This window comes from Gorilla gorilla, chromosome 8 (genome assembly GCF_029281585.2).
Source record: "Gorilla gorilla gorilla isolate KB3781 chromosome 8, NHGRI_mGorGor1-v2.1_pri, whole genome shotgun sequence".
Taxonomy (NCBI): domain Eukaryota; kingdom Metazoa; phylum Chordata; class Mammalia; order Primates; family Hominidae; genus Gorilla; species Gorilla gorilla.
Window position 1 is genome coordinate 142,544,308 of NC_073232.2, and position 21,291 is coordinate 142,565,598.

A 21,291-nucleotide genomic window follows, 5' to 3' on the forward strand; every position below is an offset into this window, starting at 1 on the left:
GAGTATAGTGATTATTTATGGCTGTTTTTGTCTTTAGCCTTAGAGCTTCCAGGCAAAACACCATTTTCCAAAGTGCCGTAGGTCCGCTGCCCTTCCCCTTCTGACAGCTTACGTTGTGTGCTTGCAAGAGTTTCCCTCTTAGGGCCGGGTGCAGTGGCTCATGCCTGTAATCCCAGCACTTTGGGAGGCAGAGGTGGGCGGATCACGAGGTCAGAAGTTCGATACTATCCTGGCCAACATGATGAAAACCCATCTCTATTAAAAATTAAAAAAAAATTAGCCGGGCATGGTGGTGCACTCCTGTAATCAATCCCAGCTACTCAGGAGGCTGAGGCTTGAATCCGGGAGGCAGAGGTTGCAGTGAGACGAGATCATGCCATTGCACTCCAGCCTGGCTGACAGAGTGAGACTCTGTCTCAAAAAAAAAAAAAAAAAGTGTTTTCCTCACTTGACCCAGCTTGCATTCCTTCCTGGCACCTTCTGTCTTCTTGGTTGGTTTTGTAAAATCTGTGTATGTGAACCTTCACTTTTGTGATGCACAGTCTTGTGGGTTTTGAGAACTGCCTAGGATCTTGCCTCCACTGCCCTAGTGCTGCACAGAGAATTCCGTGCCCTTGGAATTCTGCTGTGCTTTCCCTTTGCAGTAGCCACACTGTCCTTTGCCAGTGCAGATGTGCTTCCCATCCCTTCCCAATGCCACGTGGGTGGGATCTACATGATGGGGCCTTGTTGGGGTGGCTCCTTCCACTTAGACCTGCCCCTGTTGTCGCATGAATTAACAGCATGATCCTTTTGAGCCCTGGGCAGTATTCCATGACATGGATGCACCAGTGTTTATCCATTCCCAGACTGAAGGACATCTTGATTGCCTCCAGTTTCTGAAGGTTATGAATAAAGCTGCTATAAACGTTGGACAGGTTTCTGTGTGAAAATTAGTCTTAAGTTCTCTGGGATAAATGAGTCCAGTTTGGGGCTGTGACTTGCATGACTATGGGGGCTTTTATAGCTTTGGGGAACACTCTGAGGCAGAAGAGAAGTGTTGAGTTGGAGAGGAGACACCCCACCCAACCACTGCCCTGCTTGGCTTCCCTGGTCCTGAGTGAGCTTGCCCCTCCAGGGGGTCCTGGAAGGCCTCTCCCATGGGCTGCCCTTTGAAGGAGTCAGAATGGACACAGGAGGTGAGCACAGCAATGTGGTGTGATGGAGCCGATCCCCCAAAGGGAGGGACACAAGAGGAGCCAGGAGTGAGACCCTCAGTGACAACAGCCAGCATTTGGCAGCATCACTGATGTTGGCACTCTCCATGTGCTACTTTAATCATCTAGCAACTCTCTGCATGGGTGGGGTCAGCCTCACTGTCCTGCTGAGGAAACTGAGGCAGGCACAGGTGTGTTGCCCACAGAAGGGCTCACTGCTGGCAAAGGTGGGGCTGTTATCTGAGCTGGCACCGGGGCTCTAGTGTTCATACCCATATGCATACATCCCACTGTCTCCTGGCCTGGGTGTCAGGGTTGGGCATTGGGAAGTTTTCCAAAGGCAGTGGGAAGCCATGGGGACATTTTAATTGGAGGAGTGACCTATTGGCTTTGTCTTTCAGAAAGGCCACACTGGCTCTGGATGGATTGGAGGTGCAGGCTGAATGGCTGGGGCAGGGGCTGTAGCTGTCCACGTTGGGATCAGAGCTGTGACAGCAGGGGAGGAAGGAAGATGGGCTCAGTTATGGTGTGGGCAGTGTGTGGCAGGAGTGGGTGGCTAAGTACCTGTGGGGAGGGAGCTAGTGTCATCTAGAAGGACTCTAGGGTTCTGGAGAAGAGACATGTCCATTCTCTAAGGTGGTGAACGGTGGGGAGATGGGTTTGGCTTGGGGTGGGAGTTTGCTGAGCTGCCATAGCAAAGGACCACAGACTGGGTGACTTCAACCATGGAAATTTATTCCCCCAGAATTCTGGAGGATGGAAGTCTTATTGGACTAGGCACCCACCCTAGTGACCTCATTTAACTTTAACCATCTTTTTAAAGATCCTGTTTCCAAATGCAGTCCTGCTGTGAGGTACTGGGGGGTTAGGACTTTGGCATGTAAGTTCTGTGGGGACAAAGTTCAGCCCATAACACTTATGAATTGGGTTAGAGCAGCCTGTGGGATGCACACGAGGAAATGGACTGGAGTGGCGATGCAGATCTGGAGCTGGGGATAGAGGCTGGGGAGCAGGCAGTGTGTGATCCAAAGGGATTGGAGCTGAAAAACGTAAACTGCTCTCCCTCTTGCATGCTTTTCTTACAATGTGGATTGACCCTCCACTGGAGAGGCAGAGTCTGGGTTCTCTCTTCTTGAATCTGGATGGGACTGTGTCTTCAGGGAAGGTGACACCATGTGACTGGAGAGACTATGTCATAAAAAGCATTATGTCTTCCATCTTAGGATGCTCAGGATGTAACTGAACCCAAGTTCAGCGGCTTGCCTCTGGAAAGCCAGACTTGAGAGACAAGGGTTGATGGGAGGAAAAGCAGGTTTATTTGGAGAGCCAGCGAAACTGAGAAGGGGGTGAGCTAGCATCCTAAAGTACCGTTGTATGCCAGTACAAATTTTAGGCTCCTTTTATGTTAAGGACAGGGAGAAGAGGAGGAGGTTGAGATCCAGAGGTGACTGATGACTGCAGAAATCTGGGTGGCAGCCAGGGTCCAAGGAGGTTGGGAACTTTGTCAGGTCACAATGCTCCTATAAATCTTTAACAAAACATAGTTAGTTGTATATGTAGTTCCCCTTTAATCCCAGACTTAGTTATAAAAACCAATGGGTAAAGGCCCCTTAAACAAAAATGATGTTAGCTGTGTTAGTTCTTTGCTGTTTCACTGTTATACTAGCTCTTGGAGCCCAGTTATGCTGTGAGGAGACAGATGATAACAGAGAGGCCATGTGTGGATGTTCTGGCTGACAGCGCCCACTTGAGGGCCCAGCTGACAGCCAGCATCAGCCTCTAGATAGGTGACTGAGCTTGAAGAGACCCAGAAGAAAACCACCCAGCTAAGCCCTGTCAACCTCCAGCGTGAGAGTTAATCATAGAACCCTGTTGTTGTCTTAAGTCCTCAAATTTTGGGAGTGATTCATTGTGCAACAACAGTTAACTTGAACCATTGTTTTCTCTCCAGCTTCAGTGAGTGAAAGCTTTATTGTATGGTGCTTTTTAAGCTTAGTGAGACTAAGACACAGAAGACATGAAATATGGTTGGTTATATGTGGTTTGTGCTCTTCATATTCCCATTGATTTATGGGTAAAGTGTGTCATGGAGCCAGTGTTAGTGCAAGTTTACAAATGGCAGATTTGTAAAAAAGTAATGCTTGTTAATCAAACCTAATGGTCTCTGATGTTTTTATGTGAGTTTCAGAATTTGGTTTTGCTAATTGTCTTCTTTTTAATTTGTGATTCTCCTATGCAAGTTAGTCAGATGATCTCACTGTGGTTGAAATGACAATCTCAGTGCATAGATTTCTAAGTGTAATTTAAAAAAAAAGCACGTGGTGGGAAGTTTGATTAAATAGACGTTTATAGCCTTGGTTTTCTAAATAATAAGAGTTAATTACAGGGGGGCATCATTTGCAATTGTATAGAACTCTTCGTCCGTGGAATTCTGAGCAGTTTCCTAAAACTTGAAATGTTAGTCTTGCATTTATTCAGTATGCAAATAAAGCATATAAAATATTCCATCAAGCACTTTAAATAGTCAGCCAAACGTATCTTTTTATTATTAGATCAGGAAACTCAAATATAGTTACTCTTTATTGATTTAATTAACATATTGAAAATACAGTTTGGTGTAAACTTACTCTTTTCTCATCAAAGCTTGAAACACCAGCAACTGTTCTGTGGGATTTGAAATTCTATTCTTGAAGGTAAATAGCTGTGTTTTCTATTAATGCCCTTGTTATTTATTTAGACCCAGACAGGAAAGCAGCCCTGGGAGGAAAGCATTCATTTAAAGGCTGAGGGTGATTTTCTGTTTGTTTGATGCTGAACTAATACTACCCCACTAGGAAGGTTCATTCTTTCTGTTTTGACAGAAACCTCCAAAGCCAATTACTGCTGGATGTTTCTGATCTTGAAGGCCATGATAATGCTTTCAAGGCCTTGGCTGAGGGGAACCCCATACCTGGGCTGACTTTCTGGCTATGTCAACCAGGATTAGGGGAGGGCCCAGGGGTACAGTGTGGGTAGGGGAGGTCAGTGAAGGGCATTTTGGGGTCCTGCAGGTGGGAAGAGCTCCAAGAGGGGGTTGGCGTGGAGAGATGGGAAGGAGGGAAGAGTATGAGGTGACAACGAAAAAGCCAAACTCTGCCAAAATATCTAAAGAGGTTTATTCTGAGCCATATGAGTGACCATGGCCTGGGGAAACACAGACTCAAGAGGCCCTGAGAAAGTGCTCCCAAGGCCATCAGGTTACAGCTCGGTTTTATACATTTTAGGAAGACGGGAATTGCAGGTAAAATCATAAATCAGTACATGGGAGATACACATTGGTTTGGTGTATATCTGTCTTCAAAGGTCGGACATCTTGAAGTGGGGACTTACAAGTCATAGGTGGGTTTAGAGATTCTTTCTTGGCAGTTGATTGAAAGAGTTCAGCTTTGTCTAAAGCCTTGGAGTCAGTAGAAAGGAATGCTTGAGTTAAGATAAGAGGGTCTGCTGTCTGTCATGTGAGGCCAGGCCAGAGTCAGGTTGGAAAGTAGGCCATGATATACTGGGCCAAAGAGACCCATTTAACACAGTTTTATGGCTTGTAAGGGTGACTTTCCCCAGGCTTCTTAGACAGGGATTTGAGCAAGAAAAAAAGGTTAGAGTTCAGTCCTTGAGATATGGTGATCGGGAAGTGGACAGAAGGCTCCCGCCCCCATGCTGCACAGCCCGTTTCTCAGATGTGAGGACCTGACCTCCACCACTGGAGATGCAGTATTGGGATTTTGTCATCACCTTCCCCAGGGCCTTCTTTAAAATGCACATTTTCAGAAGAATAGGTGTGGGTGTAAATAACATTTTGGTCCTCAACATTCTTGGAGGGGAGAGATGAGCAGAGTAGGGCTGAGACGCGGCTGAGGGTCCTGTGTGGGGCGGCTGTGCTGAGGCAGGCAGATCTGCTCACCTGGGTCACTCCCACGGCTGTGTCCACTCACTTGTGCCCAGGCAGGATGGGGCACCTGGCAGGGGGCTGTGTGTTCCATGATGCTCTGCTCTGAGCCAACCCCACCGCTCCCCCTACTCCAATCTCCCTGAAATCCCCAGAGCAGATACTTTCAGGGTTAACTCCGAGGAGATGATGGGGGAGAAGGACTGCACCCCAGCCCCACCCTGCTCAGTGCCCTTACCTGGAAAGGACGCTGTCCGTCTGTCCAAGATCATCAGGGAAGATGAGAGGCTTCAATCTTTAAGGCGAGGGTAGGGTGGGTTGGGGATGGGCATCTCACTTCTCAAAATGGGAGGTGAGGCTTTGCAAATTTCCCTCCCGGGGCTTGGGAGAGGCACTGCAGAGGCTCAGCCGGCCTCCACTGAAGGGAGGGTGGGGCAGGGCAGGTGGCCCCAGGCAGGAGCTCTTCCTGCCCTTTACTCAGCCCCTGCCCCACCTGTGTCCTCCAGGGAACCTGCTCCTTAGTGACTGTGGCTGTGCCCCCACAGCCCAGAGGCCGCACCTGCCTCCACCTGCATAAGGAGCCGCTTCTCCAGGCTCTCCCTGAGAGCCTCACAGCCAACCCCTAGTGTGACTGCCCGGTGGGTTCATTTTGCCTGCTGCCCAGACCCTGAATCGTCTCAGCCTGGGGAGTCACCTGTCTTCGTGGGGCCACAGTCTCTCTCAGTCCCAGCAAAGCTGGGAGCTTTCATCCCTGGGAAGCTCTGTCTCTGTGCCTCTGGAGGTTGGAGACTCTAACAATCCGAGATCTTCCTGGGTGAGGGGACTGACCTGGTATCCTTCCGAGAGGCAAGGGGAAGCTCAGTTCTCCTTTCTGTGCCTAATGTGGTTATAGGAGAGCACTCCAAAGATGGCACTGATGTCCATGCGAGCCTCCTGGGGCTGCTGGTACAAATATCCACACACCGAGCAGCGTCAGATAGCACAGCTGTTATCTAGCAAGAGGCGGCAGTCCAGAATGGGGTGGCAAAAGGCTGTGCTCCCCGAGGCCTGGAGGGGCATCTGTTCCTTGCAGTGTCCGCTTCTGCAGTGTCCACTCCTGAAGTGTCCACTCCTGGAGGCCCCTGGCTCGGCAAGGGGCTGGCCCCCGACCCTCTGCCTCTGCCATTGTCACGTCTCTGGCCCTGACTCTCCTGTCCCGCTGTGAGGAGGCCCTTGTGATCCCACTGGGCTCCCAGATGATGCAGGTTCATCTTCCAGCTCAGCCACAGCTGCTAAGTCCCCACTGCTGTGGAAGGTGACGCATGCACAGGCCGTGGATGTTGAATCCTAGGCATCTGTAATTCCACTGACCACATTGATTGGTGCAGCTCCCCCTGGGACGCAGACTTTTGCCTCCCAGCCTGGCTCCGACTCCACTCCAGGCTTTTCCTGCACCTGGGGCCACCTGGACTCTTCCTAACCCTCCTTGGCCTCCTGTTCTTAAGGACTTTTTAGTCAGGCCCTTCTGCAGGCCAGGCCTGGCTCTGCCGCCCCAGTGGCCTGACCCCTGCTCACCCTGGGGCTCAGCTTCCTGATGTGCGCACAGGGGACGGGAATCCTGCTTTGCTAGTTGTTTGGGGTAAAGGGAGGTTTTCTGGTTCCCATGGCCAGCGCATGCCTATCTATCAACTCTGAAGCTGCTGAGGCTGGAGACAGGAGGAAACCATCACACCTAATGTTAGAGGACGCTGCCGGGGCCACTGCTTTTAAAGTTTATGCAACTTAAAGTGGCAATAATTGAAATATGAAGTCAATGGAAGGCTACATCTCTGCCAGGTTCAGTGTGGGCAGTGTCCACGACCTGTCCTCCTGGCCTCTGAGCTGGAAATGCTGGCAGGGCTGTGACAGAGTTGTTTATTCTGATAGGATCCAGCGTATTGGGGGGCCTCTCACATATACAACTGACATAAGTTAGTCTGTCTACATAAACTACTTTTTTTCCTTTTTTCATTTCTCTGTTCTGTATTTAAAATGTCAGCAAATCTTCCCTTATTTGGGGATCACACAGTTTGCTTTCTTAATGTCTGGGAACCATGTTTTCCTCCGTAATTTGTAATACGTTTCTTGTGTTAGAGCAGGAACGTCTCCCCCGAGCGGGCAGGTTGCTGTAATACAAACAGAAGAGCTTTTAAAATTAACGTGACATCAGAGGTTTGTTGTAGAATTTCTCTAGGAACACAGTCTGTGCATATAAATGCTACAGCTCTGACTGGATGTGGTGCATGTCTTTTAAACACCACTGCCGTGCTGGGCACTTCTGGGCCTCCCTGCCTTCATCCCAATGAGAGCTCAGAGCTGCTAATGCCAGTGGTCACAGGGTGGTGAGAGCCGTGCAGGGAGGGGCAGAGGTGGTTTCGGAGCCCAGCAGAGTGAGAGCCTAGCCTGGGCACACAGGAGTTGGAGTTCCTAAAGGTGGATGCTTTAGGAAGATGCCAGCTGCCCTGGGGAAGGGGAAGAGACCGGGAGGATCGTGGAGGCCATGGTGAGGCCCAGCCCAGGGCAGTCCAGGCTTGCAACAGCGATAATGGCAGTCGTGAGACTGTTCAGAATACTATACATAAGGCTCTATGCTAAGCGCCGTCCCCCGTCATTGCCTTGATTCTCACGCCACCCTACGGCCAGACCTTCTCTTCTCCATGCCAGGCAGAGCTAGTTTTCAGGGCTGGCTGTGGGCAGGAGCAGAGGCGGTGCCAGTAGGAAAGCAGGTTCCAGGAATGGCGAAGCTAAATGTCAGTGCCAAGACTGGACTTGGAAGGGAAGGAGGGCATTGGCACAGAAGGCGCGTGCCCGATGGGGATGGCAGGAGAGTCTGTGCATGGCGGGCAACCCACAGAAGGACTTTCTGCCCTCGGCAGTCTCTCTTGGCTCTGGCTTTGCAGACTCCCATCCTCTCCTGGCCCTGGAGGCCGAGAGGCATCTCTAAAACACAGAAGTCAGTGAAAATGTGTCTCGTGCTACCTGACGCTCTGTCCTTTCCCGAGTCTGCAGGCGCACTGTTCGTGTGTCATTTAATTTTTATGGGCACTCACACTGAGCACTGGGTCTGGGCTTCAGTTAACAAGGTCTGTGGATATTTGCAGCCGCCTGAAATACCATAAGGGTGAACAATTTCGCAACTTCACGATGCACGTTTTCATTTTATTGCAGGTCATTTTAGACAAATAGAAATCAAATGTGAAGGAAGCACCATAAAAACATGTGCTTTCCAAGGGCCAGTTGTTCCTGGATCATACCCAGCAGTGGTCACATCGTAAAATGTCCCATAAAATCAGCCTGAATAGTGCAGGGATGCAGAGCAATCCCATGCAAAGAGGACAGGGGTACCTCAGCTGCTGATTATGGTGACGCCTGGATGTGATCCTACGTGGGCTGTGCTCAGGTGGGGACCTTGGGGCTCCAGCCCGTGGTGGCCACCTCCTCCTCTGGCTGGCATGCTTGTCACCGTCCCACTCATGGTGACCCCAGGCAGAGCCCACCCGCCACCAGTGTTGGTCTTGCAGGTTCTCAGAAGCTTCAGGGCTGGGATTTTCATAAGACTTTGTAAATGAGGCTTTGTGCTTGCCTGCAAGGTTAGCCTTTCTGCAGGACAGAGGGCTTACAGAGAAAAGATGCCCTGAAGTTAGCCTGTGGGGAATGAGGTCTGGCCTCTAGACAAGAACTCTGGAGCTTGTCCTTGCTGGCTGGAGCTCCAGAAGGGTCTGCATGAGAAAGAAAGTGCATTTAATGCAAGGAAACAGGTGCAAGATAAGCAAATGTTAAGTAGACAAATAGAACATTAAATCATTATGATCCAAGGTGAGCAATATAAAAATATAGATAGGCATTGTGGGACGGACTTCTGGAAGACCGTACATCAGGTCAGGAATTGTGGTTATTTCTGGGTGATAGCGTGCAGGTGATTGTGGTTGCTGGGGTTTATTTACATTTTAAAGATTTCCTAAAATGAAGAGGACCCTGTGAAGAACAAGGTTAGCTTGGAGGAGAGCTAGGGGAGTCCGTGGCCCAGCTGGGGAGTTAGGCAGCCAACAAGCTGCATCTTCCCAGTCCCTCATTCTTCCCTGGCTTTCTACATTTTCCAAAATCCTGTCCAGGCAGGCCACACGGTGACCTGGCCACTTAGGAGCCACCCTCTTGTGTCCATTGGGCCCTGCCAGCTGCACTTTTATCTGACATGTAATTAGGTGCCTGTGTAAGTAGTATTTTCTGTGCTCTGGTATGTCCCCAGATGCAAATCCAGGAAGGCCATTCACGACGTTGTCACAGAAGAAGTGGAGGTCAGTACCACTGCCACATGACTGCAAGCAGAGCAAATGGACAGAGCTCGCAGTGTGGCCCCAGGGTCTGCCTGAGCAAATGGACAGAGCTCTCAGAGTGGCCCCAGAGTCTGCCTGAGCAAATGGACAGAGCTCTCAGAGTGGACCCAGAGCCTGCCTGGGCCCCCTTCTCACTGCTCCTCCACTCCCTGGTCTGCCGAGAGCTGGTGAATGATGACTCCCGCAGGCCTGCCGGCGAGGGGCAGTGCTGGGAGCCGGCTGAGACACACCCTGCAAGTGCACCCTGCTGCTCCTGCCAGGTCTAGCTCCCACCATTGGCACCACTCTGCCCAGCCCTGGCCAGTGGTACTGTTTGCAGTTAGCTTCTCACTGCCCTCTCACTGCTCCTGGGGTGAGCCATGGACCTGCAGCTGCCCCGTCCTGCCAAGAGGCTTTACTCCCATGGCCGGGCTTCTGCTTGGGCTTACACTCCCATATCTGGAGGGATTAGTACCTTGTGCCAGATTCAACACCCCCAGAGGGGCCTTGCCCCTGGAACTCTGCCCAGTTGGTGCCAGCCGCCTTCTCCAGGGTCTGGACCTGGGTCCACTGTCCATGGCCTCCAGCCACTGCATGGAGTCCTCCATGCTGGTTGGACCCAGCAGTTAGAACTTTCTGAGAGTGAGTGCATTTGTTTCCTCTATAGCTGCTGCAATGAATTACCACAATTTTAATAGCTTAAGTAACACACATTTATCACCCCATGTTCTGTAAATCAGAATTCCAGTATGGCAAGGCTAGACTCTCTTCCCAGGGCCTCACTGGGCTGAAATCAAGGTACTGGCTGGGGCTGGAGTTCACCTGGGGCTCAAGGTCCTCTTTCCAGCTTGCCCATTATTGGCAGAATTCAATTTCTTCTCCTTCTTTCCAAGCCTGCGAGGATGGGCCAGGTTCTACTTGCACTTTGATTCTCTCTGACTTTCTCTTCTGCTCTTCTCTTCTGCTTTTCAAGGTTCATGTGATTGAGTTCACCCTGATTATCCAAGACAACCTCACTGTTATAAGATTAACTGATTAGTAACCATAATTACATCTGCAAAGTCCTCTTTTCCATGTATGGTAACAGAGTCATGGGAGTAATGCCAGAGGGCGTAGGTCATAGGGCCTGAATTTCTCTCACTGGGCATTGCCACTGCTAGAGTGCTCCCACCTCAGCTGCCCTCCCACTGGCAGGTGCCTAGGCCTCTGTGGTCCTGGACACTGTGATTTGGACCAGAGTTCTCACCCAGCTTCCCCTTGGCTCCTCCTCTTCTCTCCTGCCCCAACTCCCTCTCCCTAGCCATGGCCAAGACTGAAAGCCTCAATTCAGAACCAAAGCTGGTAGGCTACATGGAGGTCATTTCTTTTTTTTTTTTTTTTTTTTTTTTTTTTGAGACGGAGTCTCGCTCTGTCACCCAGCCTGGAGTGCAGTGGCGCGATCTCCGCTCACTGCAAGCTCCGCCTCCCGGGTTCACGCCATTCTCCTGCGGAGGTCATTTCTATATGAAGTAAGGAAACACTTTCAATGGGTTGTGTGGACCAAAATTGTTGATGCTGCCTTGGGTGCAGTGAGCCTCCCATCACAAAAGGCAATAAAGCTGAGGTTGCACACCTACCATACATGGTTTTCCTTCAAGCGTGAGAAGATGATCAGATATGACAATTCGTAAAGCCTTCTTTATCTGAGAGAGTGGAATTTTATGAATTCTGCCTGTGGGGAACCCCAGGCAGCAGCCACGTGCCTTTTGAATATGTTGCATTTCCAAAGTCGTCTTTCAGGAAACAGCAGGTACTCAGCAGTGATGGAGATGGGCTGTGCAGTGGCCTCCTGGATTTGGTTGAAGTTGGGTTATTTGCTCTGTTAATGTTCTTGTTCCTCAGAAATTCCTTTGAGTCTCTGGGAATTTCAGCTTATCCATGATGGGTAATGGGGAAAACTTCATTTTAAAGGGTAGGTATCACCAGCCTTAAGGAAAAATCCTCCAGAATTAAGTTTGATTTATAGCATGAAACACAGAAGAGAGCTGGGATTCTGCTCATGAAGTGACTTGATTTGTCTGCATCTGGGGTGGTGGGAGGCAGGCTGGCTGGTTACTGAGATCCCAGCTGCAGGGGTGAGAAGATGTGGCTGCAGGGGAGGGGGCTTCAGCTTGTGGAAGGAGGGTGTGTGGTTGTTGACTGATTAACAAATAAGGTAATTTGTGGAAAAGGTCATGGAGAACTGTGAATTGCCACAGAAATGTGAGATCCTCTGCACAACTCCAGGCAGGAAATCGAGAACTGGAGGGTGGAGTCTCAGCTGAAGAAGGATGATGTGATGAAGACAACCTCACCTTGGTGGGGATACAGCAAAGACATGGAGTAAACTCTGGACTATAGGACTTGAGGAACCTGGTCTGGCCTTGGATATGCTGCTCAGAAGACTCCTCAGAATCTCTGTGCCTCAGTTTATAATGGGGATGATAAAAATGTCCTGGCTTTAGCAGGGCTGGGTGCTGTTGGGATGGTGTGTGTCCCCTGGGTAAAGCTCCAGGAGCCAGCACTGTGGCAGTAGAACTTGATGCTATGCACACAGGACTTCCATGCCTGGAGAGAACCTCAGAGAAGGCCCCTGCCTGGGACATGCAGTGAGGGAAAGAGGACCCGGGTCCTCACCAGGAGGCTTGGCTGTCCCCACCTTCCCTGTAAAGGGCATTTAGCATGGCCACTTTTATGACCCACATTAATATGGTTTTGTTAGCAAAAATGGTTTCAGTCTAAAGAGAAATCACTTTCTGTATTCCGATGGAAAAGCTACAATAATTCCACCACCATAAAGTTGTTCACTGGCAGCTGGTCACCAAATAACCACAGGTTTATGTTCAGTTCAAATAAACGTGTAAAACTGGCAGCTCAGAAATCAACCCTTCCACCACAAAAGAAAACCAGATTGGAAACTCCTAACTTTTCTTGGGGTTCAGTTTGATGAAAACTCAAAGGTCAAGTTTAGAGATTCTTGGTATCTAATTTCCAAAAAATCAATTATATTGAGGTACAGTTATATAGAGTAAAACACATCATTGTAATGTACATTTTGATGAGTTTTGACACGTTAGTTAGACACCCATGCAACCACAGCCTCAGTTAAGATATCAAACATTTCTTTCACTGCAGTAAGTTCCCAGGCAATCTCCACCATGCCTGGCAATCTCTAATCTGCTGTTACTGTAGATTACATGAGTCACTTCTGGAGTGTAACTTAAATGGAACTATACAGTATGTATTCTGTTGTGTCTGGCTTTTTCTTGGCTTCATACCTTTGAGATTCATCCATGTTGTTGCCTTTTTGTGTCTTATTTAAAAAATCTTTACCTAGCTCAACATCACAAGGATTCTCCTATGTTTTCTTCCAGAAGTTTTATGGTTTCAGTTCTTGTGTTTGGATCTATGACCGACTTTAAGTTTGTTTTGTATAAGGTGTAAGGTAGGGTTGAGGGCTTTTTTTTTTCATGTTGATATCCACTTATTTCAATACCTTTTGTAAGAATTGCCCTCTCTTGTCTGCACTACCTTTGCACCTTTGCTAAAAATCAAGTCTGTTTATGTGTGGATCTATTTCTGGATTCCCTCTTATGCTCTATATTTATCTGCCTATCCTTTTGCCAATGTTGCACTTTCTTCATTACTAAAGTTTTATAATAACTATTACAATCAGGAAGTGCAAATTTCAACTTAAAAAGTCTTTGTAAATTGTTTTGGCTATTTGTGATCTTTTCTATTCCCACATAAGTTTTAGAATCAGCTTGTCAATTTCTACCAGAAAAGTGTGCAGAGGTTTTGACTGGTATTGTATTAAATCCATATATCAATATGGGGAGTATCAATCTATTAGCTATATTGAGTACTCTGATCCATGAATATGGTACATCTCCCCATTTAAGTCTTTTAAAATTTCTCTCAGCAGTGTTTTATAGTTTTTAATGTACAAATTGTGAACATATCTGGCTCTCTAAAGATTTCATGAGTTTTCTTTTTGGTTGCTGTTGTAAATGGTATCTCATTTTAGCTTTTCAGTTTTCAATTGTTCATTGATACTGTGCTAGTAGAAATACAATCATATATTGACCTTGTATCCTAAGGCCTTCATAAATTAAATATTGTCTCTAGTAGTTTTTTTTGTAGGCTTCAGAATATTCTATATAGACAATTACATTGGTGAATAAAGACAGTTCTACCTCTTCCTTTTATTTGTATGCCTATTATTATTATTATTATTTGCCCTTTTCACTGACTAGGACTTCCACTATAATGTTGAATAGAAGTGGTGAGAGGAGACAGTCTTGCCTTGTCCCTCATCTCAGAATCAACCTTTCATCATTAAGTATGATGTTAGTTGTAGATGCCCTTTATCAGGTTGAGACAGTTGCCTTTTATTTATAATTTGCTGAGAGATTTTATTTATCACAAATGGATGTTAATTTCTTATCAAATGATTTTTCTGCCTCCATTGAGGTTTTGCTTTTTATCTTTTATGAAGTGTTGCATTGTTCAATTTTTAAATACTAACCCAGGCTTATATTTCTTGCTTAAATTCCAATTGATCATGATTTATCATCCTTTTTACATAATACTATATTTTATTTGCTAGTATTTTGTTAAGGATTTTTAAGTCTATATGCATAAGCATATTGTAGTCTCTTTTTTGGGGTAATATCTTTGCTTTTGGTAACACAGTAATGCTGGCCTCATTAAATGTGTTTCATTCTCTTCTATTTTCTGAGTCTATGTAGAATTGGCATTGTTTCGTAAATATTTAGTAGAGTTTACCAGTGAGTGGATTTGGGCTTGGAATTTTCTTTCTAAGAACATTTGTAGCTATAAATTCAATTTTGATTAAGTACTATTTTGGTTATCTATTTGTCCTTGAGTGAGTTCGCTATTTTGTGTCTTTCAAATAATTATTTCATCAAAGTTTTCAAATTTACGGGAATAGAATTGTTATTATAGTCTCTTACTAACCTTTTAATGTCTGTAAGGTCTAGTGATATCTTCTCTTTCGTTCCTGATAATAGTAATTTGTTTTCTCTCTTTTTTTTCTTGATCAATCTGGCTAGGCATTAGTAAAGTTTACTGATTTTCTTTTAGTGAACCAGCTTTTTGTTTCATTGTTTTATTGTTTATTGTTTCATAAAATTTTTCTATTGTCTATTTTCTATTTCACTGCTTTCCAGTAATGTTTATTATTCCATTCCCTCAACTGCATTGGGTCCAATTTGTTCTTTTTTTTCTATTAGTTGAAAGTTTATTTTATTAACTTTAAATCTGTCCTTTTTTCTAACATAAGCATTTATTACTATAAATTTCTCTTTAAGCATTGCTTTAGTTGTATTATACACATTTTAATAAGTTGTATTTTTATTTTAATGTAAAGTATTTTCTAAATTCCTTCACAATTTTTCCTTTGACCCATTGCATATGTAGAGTGTGCTGTTTATTTTTTACATATTTGAACTTTTTTTCTGATAGCTTTCAGTAATTGATATCTAATTTAATTCTTTTGTGGCCAGAGAATGTACTGTGTAATATTTTGATTATTTAAAGTAAATGGAGTCTTATCTTATTACTCAGATTATGATCTATCTTGGTTAATGTTCTATAGCAAATTCTGGTATTGTTGGGTAGAGTGTCCTATAAATGTCAATTCTAGTTGCTGTGTTAGTGTTGTTCAGTTTTCTATGTCCTTAGCAGTTTTTTTATCTCCTTGTATCAATTACCGAAACAAGAGTACTTGTAGATTTCTCTTTTCAGTTCTATCAGTTTTACTACATATATTTTGAATCTCTGTTATTAGGTGCTTAATACTTATGGTTTTTACATTTTTCGGGTGAATTGGTCCTATTTTTTATTTTCAAGAGTTTCTCTTTATTCTTGGTAGTATTTCTTTTTGAAGTCTACTTTGTTGGACAGAAATATAGCCACTAAAGATTTCTTTTTCTTACAGTTTGACGTATATAATTTTTTTCAATCTGGGATTTATGGTAGACAGCATATGGTGGGTCTTTTGTTTTAAGAAGTCTGAAAATTAATGCCTTCTATTGAAGTGATTAGACCATTTACATTTAACATAATTATCAATATAGTTGAGTTTAAGTTTATCATGTTTTAATTTATTTTCTATTTTTCACCTATCTTTGTGTTCCTTGACCCTTTTCCCTCTTTTCTGTCCTTTTAGATTGAGTAATCTTAATATTTAATTTTATCTCCACTGTTTGCTTATTTTTCTCTGATGATGTTGATGATGATGACGATGATGATGATATTTGTTCGCTCTAGAATTTATGTATAATGTAAGAACATTTCCTTTTGCCTGAAGAGCTTCCTATATTTTTTGGTAGAGTTTTCTATGTTTTATAGAGTCAATTAATTATCACAGTTTTTGTTTCACAAAGTCTGTATTTTGCCTTTATTTTTCAAATATATTTTCACTGGATGTAGAATTCTAGGTTGACATTTTTTTCTTTCAGCAATTTAATTATATAATTTCATTGTCCTTTGTCTTGTGTAATTTCTGGTGAGAACTCTGTTATCATTCCTTATTCCTTTGCACATAGTATGTGTTTTTCTCTGGCTCTTTTTAAGTTTTTCTTTTTAACCCCATTTCCAGCAATTTGATTATGATATACCTGTTTTATTTTAATTACTTCTTAGTTTATTTATTTATATTTATCAAGTATAGCATTTGTTCAGCTCCCTGAATCTTTGGGTTTATAGTTTTCTCTTAATTTGGAAAATTTTTAGCTGTGATTTCTTCAAATTTATTTTTGGTCTCCGTTCTCTCTTCTTCTCTCACTGGACTCCAATTACACATATATTAGACCACTTTGTATTGTCCCACAGGTTACTGAGCCTCTGTTCATAGTTTTTCTCCGTACTTCATTTTGTATAGTTTTTATTGCTATGTAATCAAGTTCACTGATGACTTCTTTTTTTTTTATTTGAGATGGAGTCTTGCTCTATTTTAATCATGAATATCCCAACAGCTACCCCTGGACTGATGTAATTTTCCTAAAAATGGGGCCAATTAAGCCTCCAAACCCAGGCTGGAGTGCAGTAGCGTGATCCTGGCACACTGCAGCCTCCACCTCCTGGGTTCAAGCAATTCTCCCTGCCTCAGCCTCTTGAGTAGCTGGGATTACAGGCACTTGCCACCACACCCAGATAATTTTTGTATTTTTTAGTAGAGACAGGGTTTTGCCGTGTTACAGTGTCTAATCTGCTGTTCTTATTCTGTATATTATTAAAATTTCAAATGCTGTATTTTTCATGTCTAGAAGTTTTATTTGGGTTTTAAAAAATATCTTTCACTTCCCATTGCATTCCTATTTTCTTTACCTATTTTAGCACGTAGAGCAAATTTATAATGGTTACGTTAATATACTTATCTGCTAATTCTATCATTTCTGTCTTTTCTGTGTTTTTTTTTTCTATTGATGGATTTCTCTGCTGGTTATGGGTCACATTTTCTTGCCTTTTTGTATGTCTTTTTGATTAGATGCTGGACATTTTCTTGTTGAGTTCAGGATTTTGTTTCATTTCTTTAAGAGTGGTGGACATTTTCTGGCAGGTATATAAATTACCTTTGGATTAGTGTGATCTTTTTGAGGTTCACTTTTAAGCTGTTTTAGAGGTCTAAGTAGCTTTATTGGACAGCTAATTTAGCTCCACTTTTAAAGAATTACACTTCTGGGGTCTCTGTGGAATGCCTGTGAGGTCTCTCCAATCTGTCTGGAGAAAGCCAGACAATTTCCAACCCTGTGTGAGCTCTGGGAATAGTTTGTCTGATAGCATTCTGATCACTCTTCTTCTGGAGGAGCTGATCTTGCCCAGCCTGGGGGGGATCCATGTGCAGATTTATATTTAGCCAAAGACTCAAGGGAGCCCTTAGGCAGATTGCTGAAAGTCTTTCTTGACAGAGCTCCCTCCAGTCTGGAATTCTGCTCCTCAGATTCCAGCTGCTTTAACCTCCACAGCCTCTGACCTTCTCAATTTAGAGAGACCCCCAAGCTCTGTTTGGGTCCTCCCCACCTGCACCATGGCCTGGAACCAGCTAGTTTACTGTCCAGGCACTAATCTGGGATTCACCTCATTTGTTTCCTTTCAATCAGGGTCAACAGTATTGCACTGTCTTTTTTCCACTTTTTTTTTTTCCAGAAAACAGTTGTTTTATGTATTTGTCTGGTTTTCTAGTTGTTTATGGCAGGAGGACAACTCCTGTAGCAGTAAATCCTTTGTGGCTGGCAGCAGAAGTTCTTAGCAGTTAATTTTGAAAGGGATTTTCTGAGTCCTTTATTATTGAAAAGCTCTCTTGTCTTCTTGGGAGATGGCAGCTGCTGAGCCAGAAGTGGCCTCTGCCCTCTGCAGGTGTGCAGAAGCCCCAGGCTCTAAGCAGGGAAGAGGCATCAGAAACCCTCCTGGGGAAGGCTGTGGTGATTTGTCTTTTTGAGGAGATGGAAAGTGAGCCATGGAGATGCCACATTCGGATAAGTGGACTTTTCCTCCTTGAGTTCTGTAGGCTTTTACTTGATGCTCTTCAAGTGCTGAAGATTTGGGAACACTGCAATAGAGGTACAACATTTAGAGATGTGTTAGGTATAAAAACTGCCAGGTACATTACTTTCTCAAGTCATTTCCCTCTCTCTCCTTTTTACATTTGAGGGGAAGAGGAACAATACGTTTTTCTTTGCAAAAGTGTTTGGCAGCGCAGTATATTTGGAAAGTTTACTAACTGCAGAAAGGGGAGAATTAAATTTTATTACACTGGCAAATGATTTTTAAATGCGGCTTATATGAAATCCTCAAAGTTAACTTTGCGTACTGGTAAGACCACAAGCCCTGGGTTTCTTGGGCTGAGTTTGTGTCCTGACTTCCTTCTTTACTGGCTGTTTGATCTTGGGCAAATTGCTTATTGTCTTTTCTGGTCTCAGTTGGCATGTCATTAAAATGAGACAATAACCACAAATATCTCAAGGGCATTGTTATGAAGGTTAAATGAGATGGTACCTACCAAGTGCCTGTCATAGCATAAATGTTCAGCAAATATTTGCTGATGTCGGTAAAGATACTGCTGTCCATGGCCACAGATGTTCACTCACATCAGGGTGAAGTTTGATATGATCCCATCAATGGGACAATTCTCACTGGCAACCCCAACAGTTCCCAAATGCCTCCCAGGACTGGCAGCTTCCAAAGCACTTGGTGACCTCATTACAATACAAGTGTCTCAGACCAGCTGAATTAGAAGGTCTAGCATGTGTGTTTAACATGCTCTGTGGGCAGGTCTCATCTACTGCCAGGTTTGGAACCAGTGATCTACACAAAGTAAAATTTTCTTATTGGGTCAGTATTTAATACTAGTGAAATTTGAGAAAAAGCAGATATTAAAATAATAAGTACCACAATTGTATTTGTCCAAAAGATGTTTTATTGTGCTGTTCTGGGCTTTAATGTACAGAATTACTATATCCAGCTGTTGGGCAGAGGTTGGACATGCTAAATGTCAGGTGTCATGCTAATGTCAGGGGTTTCCTTTCCCTTTGCAGGGTGCTGTCTCATTTTGTTTTCTGCCTTTTTGATGGTTACCTTGAACCTGAGCAATTGGTAGAGTCAGGTGAAGGAAGCAAGTGTGGATGATATTGTTACAATTTTGGAGACCCACATGTGTGAGGTAGCCTAGGAGAATGTTGAAGCTCTGTTTAGCATTTACCAGTCCCCATCTGCGGCGGATCCGTGCTAGGCACAGGGACACAGAGAGAAGCTGCCATCTGGCGTTCCGGAGCTGATGGTCTGCAGAGGTGACTGGGTGGCTAAAGCTTCAGCAGGGCAGGGGCTGTGGGTCCTGGGGGCGTTCAAAGCTGGGCTGCTCCGGTTCCTTGACTGGCTACCACCCCAGCAGGAAGCATGGAGGAACTCCCCATGCGAGCTGAGCAGGCCTTGGATCCCCAGGCCTAGGGTGCTATGTCTGGCCCTGACTGCTCACTAGAAACCTGAAAGTGCTCCATGAGCACCACTGAGGCCACACTTGTTGCAAGGATGCACCATCCTGTGGCCCTTTGCCCCCAGCCTCAGCCTGTGGCCTCTGGCCCTTTTCTTGGCCACCGTCTCCTCTGGTTACTTCCGGGGCTCCCTACCTGAGCATATTTGCAAAAGATCCTCTCATGTCGTTCCTTCCCAAGCCCCTGTCCCTTGTGGCCTGAAGTCCACAGAGTCACTTGGGCATGACATTTCACCTGCCCCTGCTCTTGACAGGTGTCCCTGGTCCTCACTGACAGGTGAGAGTGCTCTTGCCCCCCGGCCTGTCATGCGGCATTACTTGTGCTCTAGGGCACAAAGCAGCCCCTGCAAAAGACAGCCTAGTTCTCTCACCCATTATTTCCTGAGCACTTGCTAGCCTCCAGGAATCTTCTAGTGCTGCAGGTACAGGTGCCCTAACAATATGGCCCATTCCGTTCCCCCGGGCTCCTCGTCTCAGGGGCTCATGCAAATTGACTCAAGCATGTGGTCTCCTCTGGCCTGGTCCCATTTGCTGGGTGGGTGCTGATTCCTTGGAACTTAGTGCTGGACACGACCTAGTGCATCTGATTTCCAGGCCCTTGCTCTTCTGGGCCAGGCAGCCACACATTGTCCCTAACAGAAGTCCTTCCCTCATTTTAGACAAGTCCCCAGCCTGGCCGTTGCCTTTCATCCCCCAGTAACTGAGTGTGGCTCACCTGGGCCTGGCTTCCTGTTTTATTTGTGATGCCCCCAGGTCTGATATGATGGAAATGCTAAACCAGCATTTACATTGGGAAGGAAGAAATGTACCTCCTCCCCTTCTCCTGGTGCACCCAGCCCTTCCTTACACTGCCCCATGGGCAGGTGGTGAGGCAGTGGGAGGCTGCTGCGGGGCCACCTAGGGTCATCGTTCCACACCAGCAGGAAGAGAAGCAAAGCCAGCACCTCCCCCCGCTGTCCCCTCACCTCCTCCACGTGGAGGTCAGATCCTCTCATAGGGAGCGGGGAGCCTTTGCATTTGTGTTTCGTGGTCACAAGAGTCACATGGAAATGAGCGTTTGTGCTGTGGTGATGGGAGACCTGGATCTGGGCTCTGCGTGTGCTTGACTGGACAAGCCAAGACAATTAGAGAATTAGGGTAACCAAGGCTTAAGGCATAAGCAAGAGAACGGCAGGTGCAGACAGTTCTAGGCAAGATAGGGCAGCACACGGGCCATGTCCTCACTCCTGAGGGGGAACAAGACAGAAGTCTCCATTTCAGCCTCTGATTGGTTGTGGGCCAATCCTTCATAGGATGTAACAAATTGGAGGCCTCTAAAGGGCCCCTCGGGGTGTTACCAATTTTTTTTTTTTTTTTTTTTTGAGATGGAGTGTTTCTCTGTCCCTCATGCTGGAGTGCAGTGGCACGATATCTGTCCACTGAAACCTCCACCTCCTGGGTTCAAGCGATTCTCTTGCCTCAGTCTCCCGAGTAGCTGGGATTACAGCTGCACACCACCATGCCCAGCTAATTTTTTGTATTTTTAGTAGAGACTGGGTTTCACCATGTTAGTCAGGCTGGTCTCGAACTCGTGACCTCAGGCGATCTGCCTACCTCGGCCTCCCAAAGTGCTGGGATTACAGGTGTGAACCACTGTGCCCAGCCACCAAATTCTTTTAGTTTTATCGAAACCCTAAAGAACATTGTAACTGGGGCTCTTGAGCTGCTTGCTCCAACCTGCCCTTACTCTGTAGAGTGTACTTTCACTTCAGTAAATTGGTGCTTTCCTTGCTTCATTCTTTTGTTGCTTTGTTTGTGCGTCTTGTTCAGTTT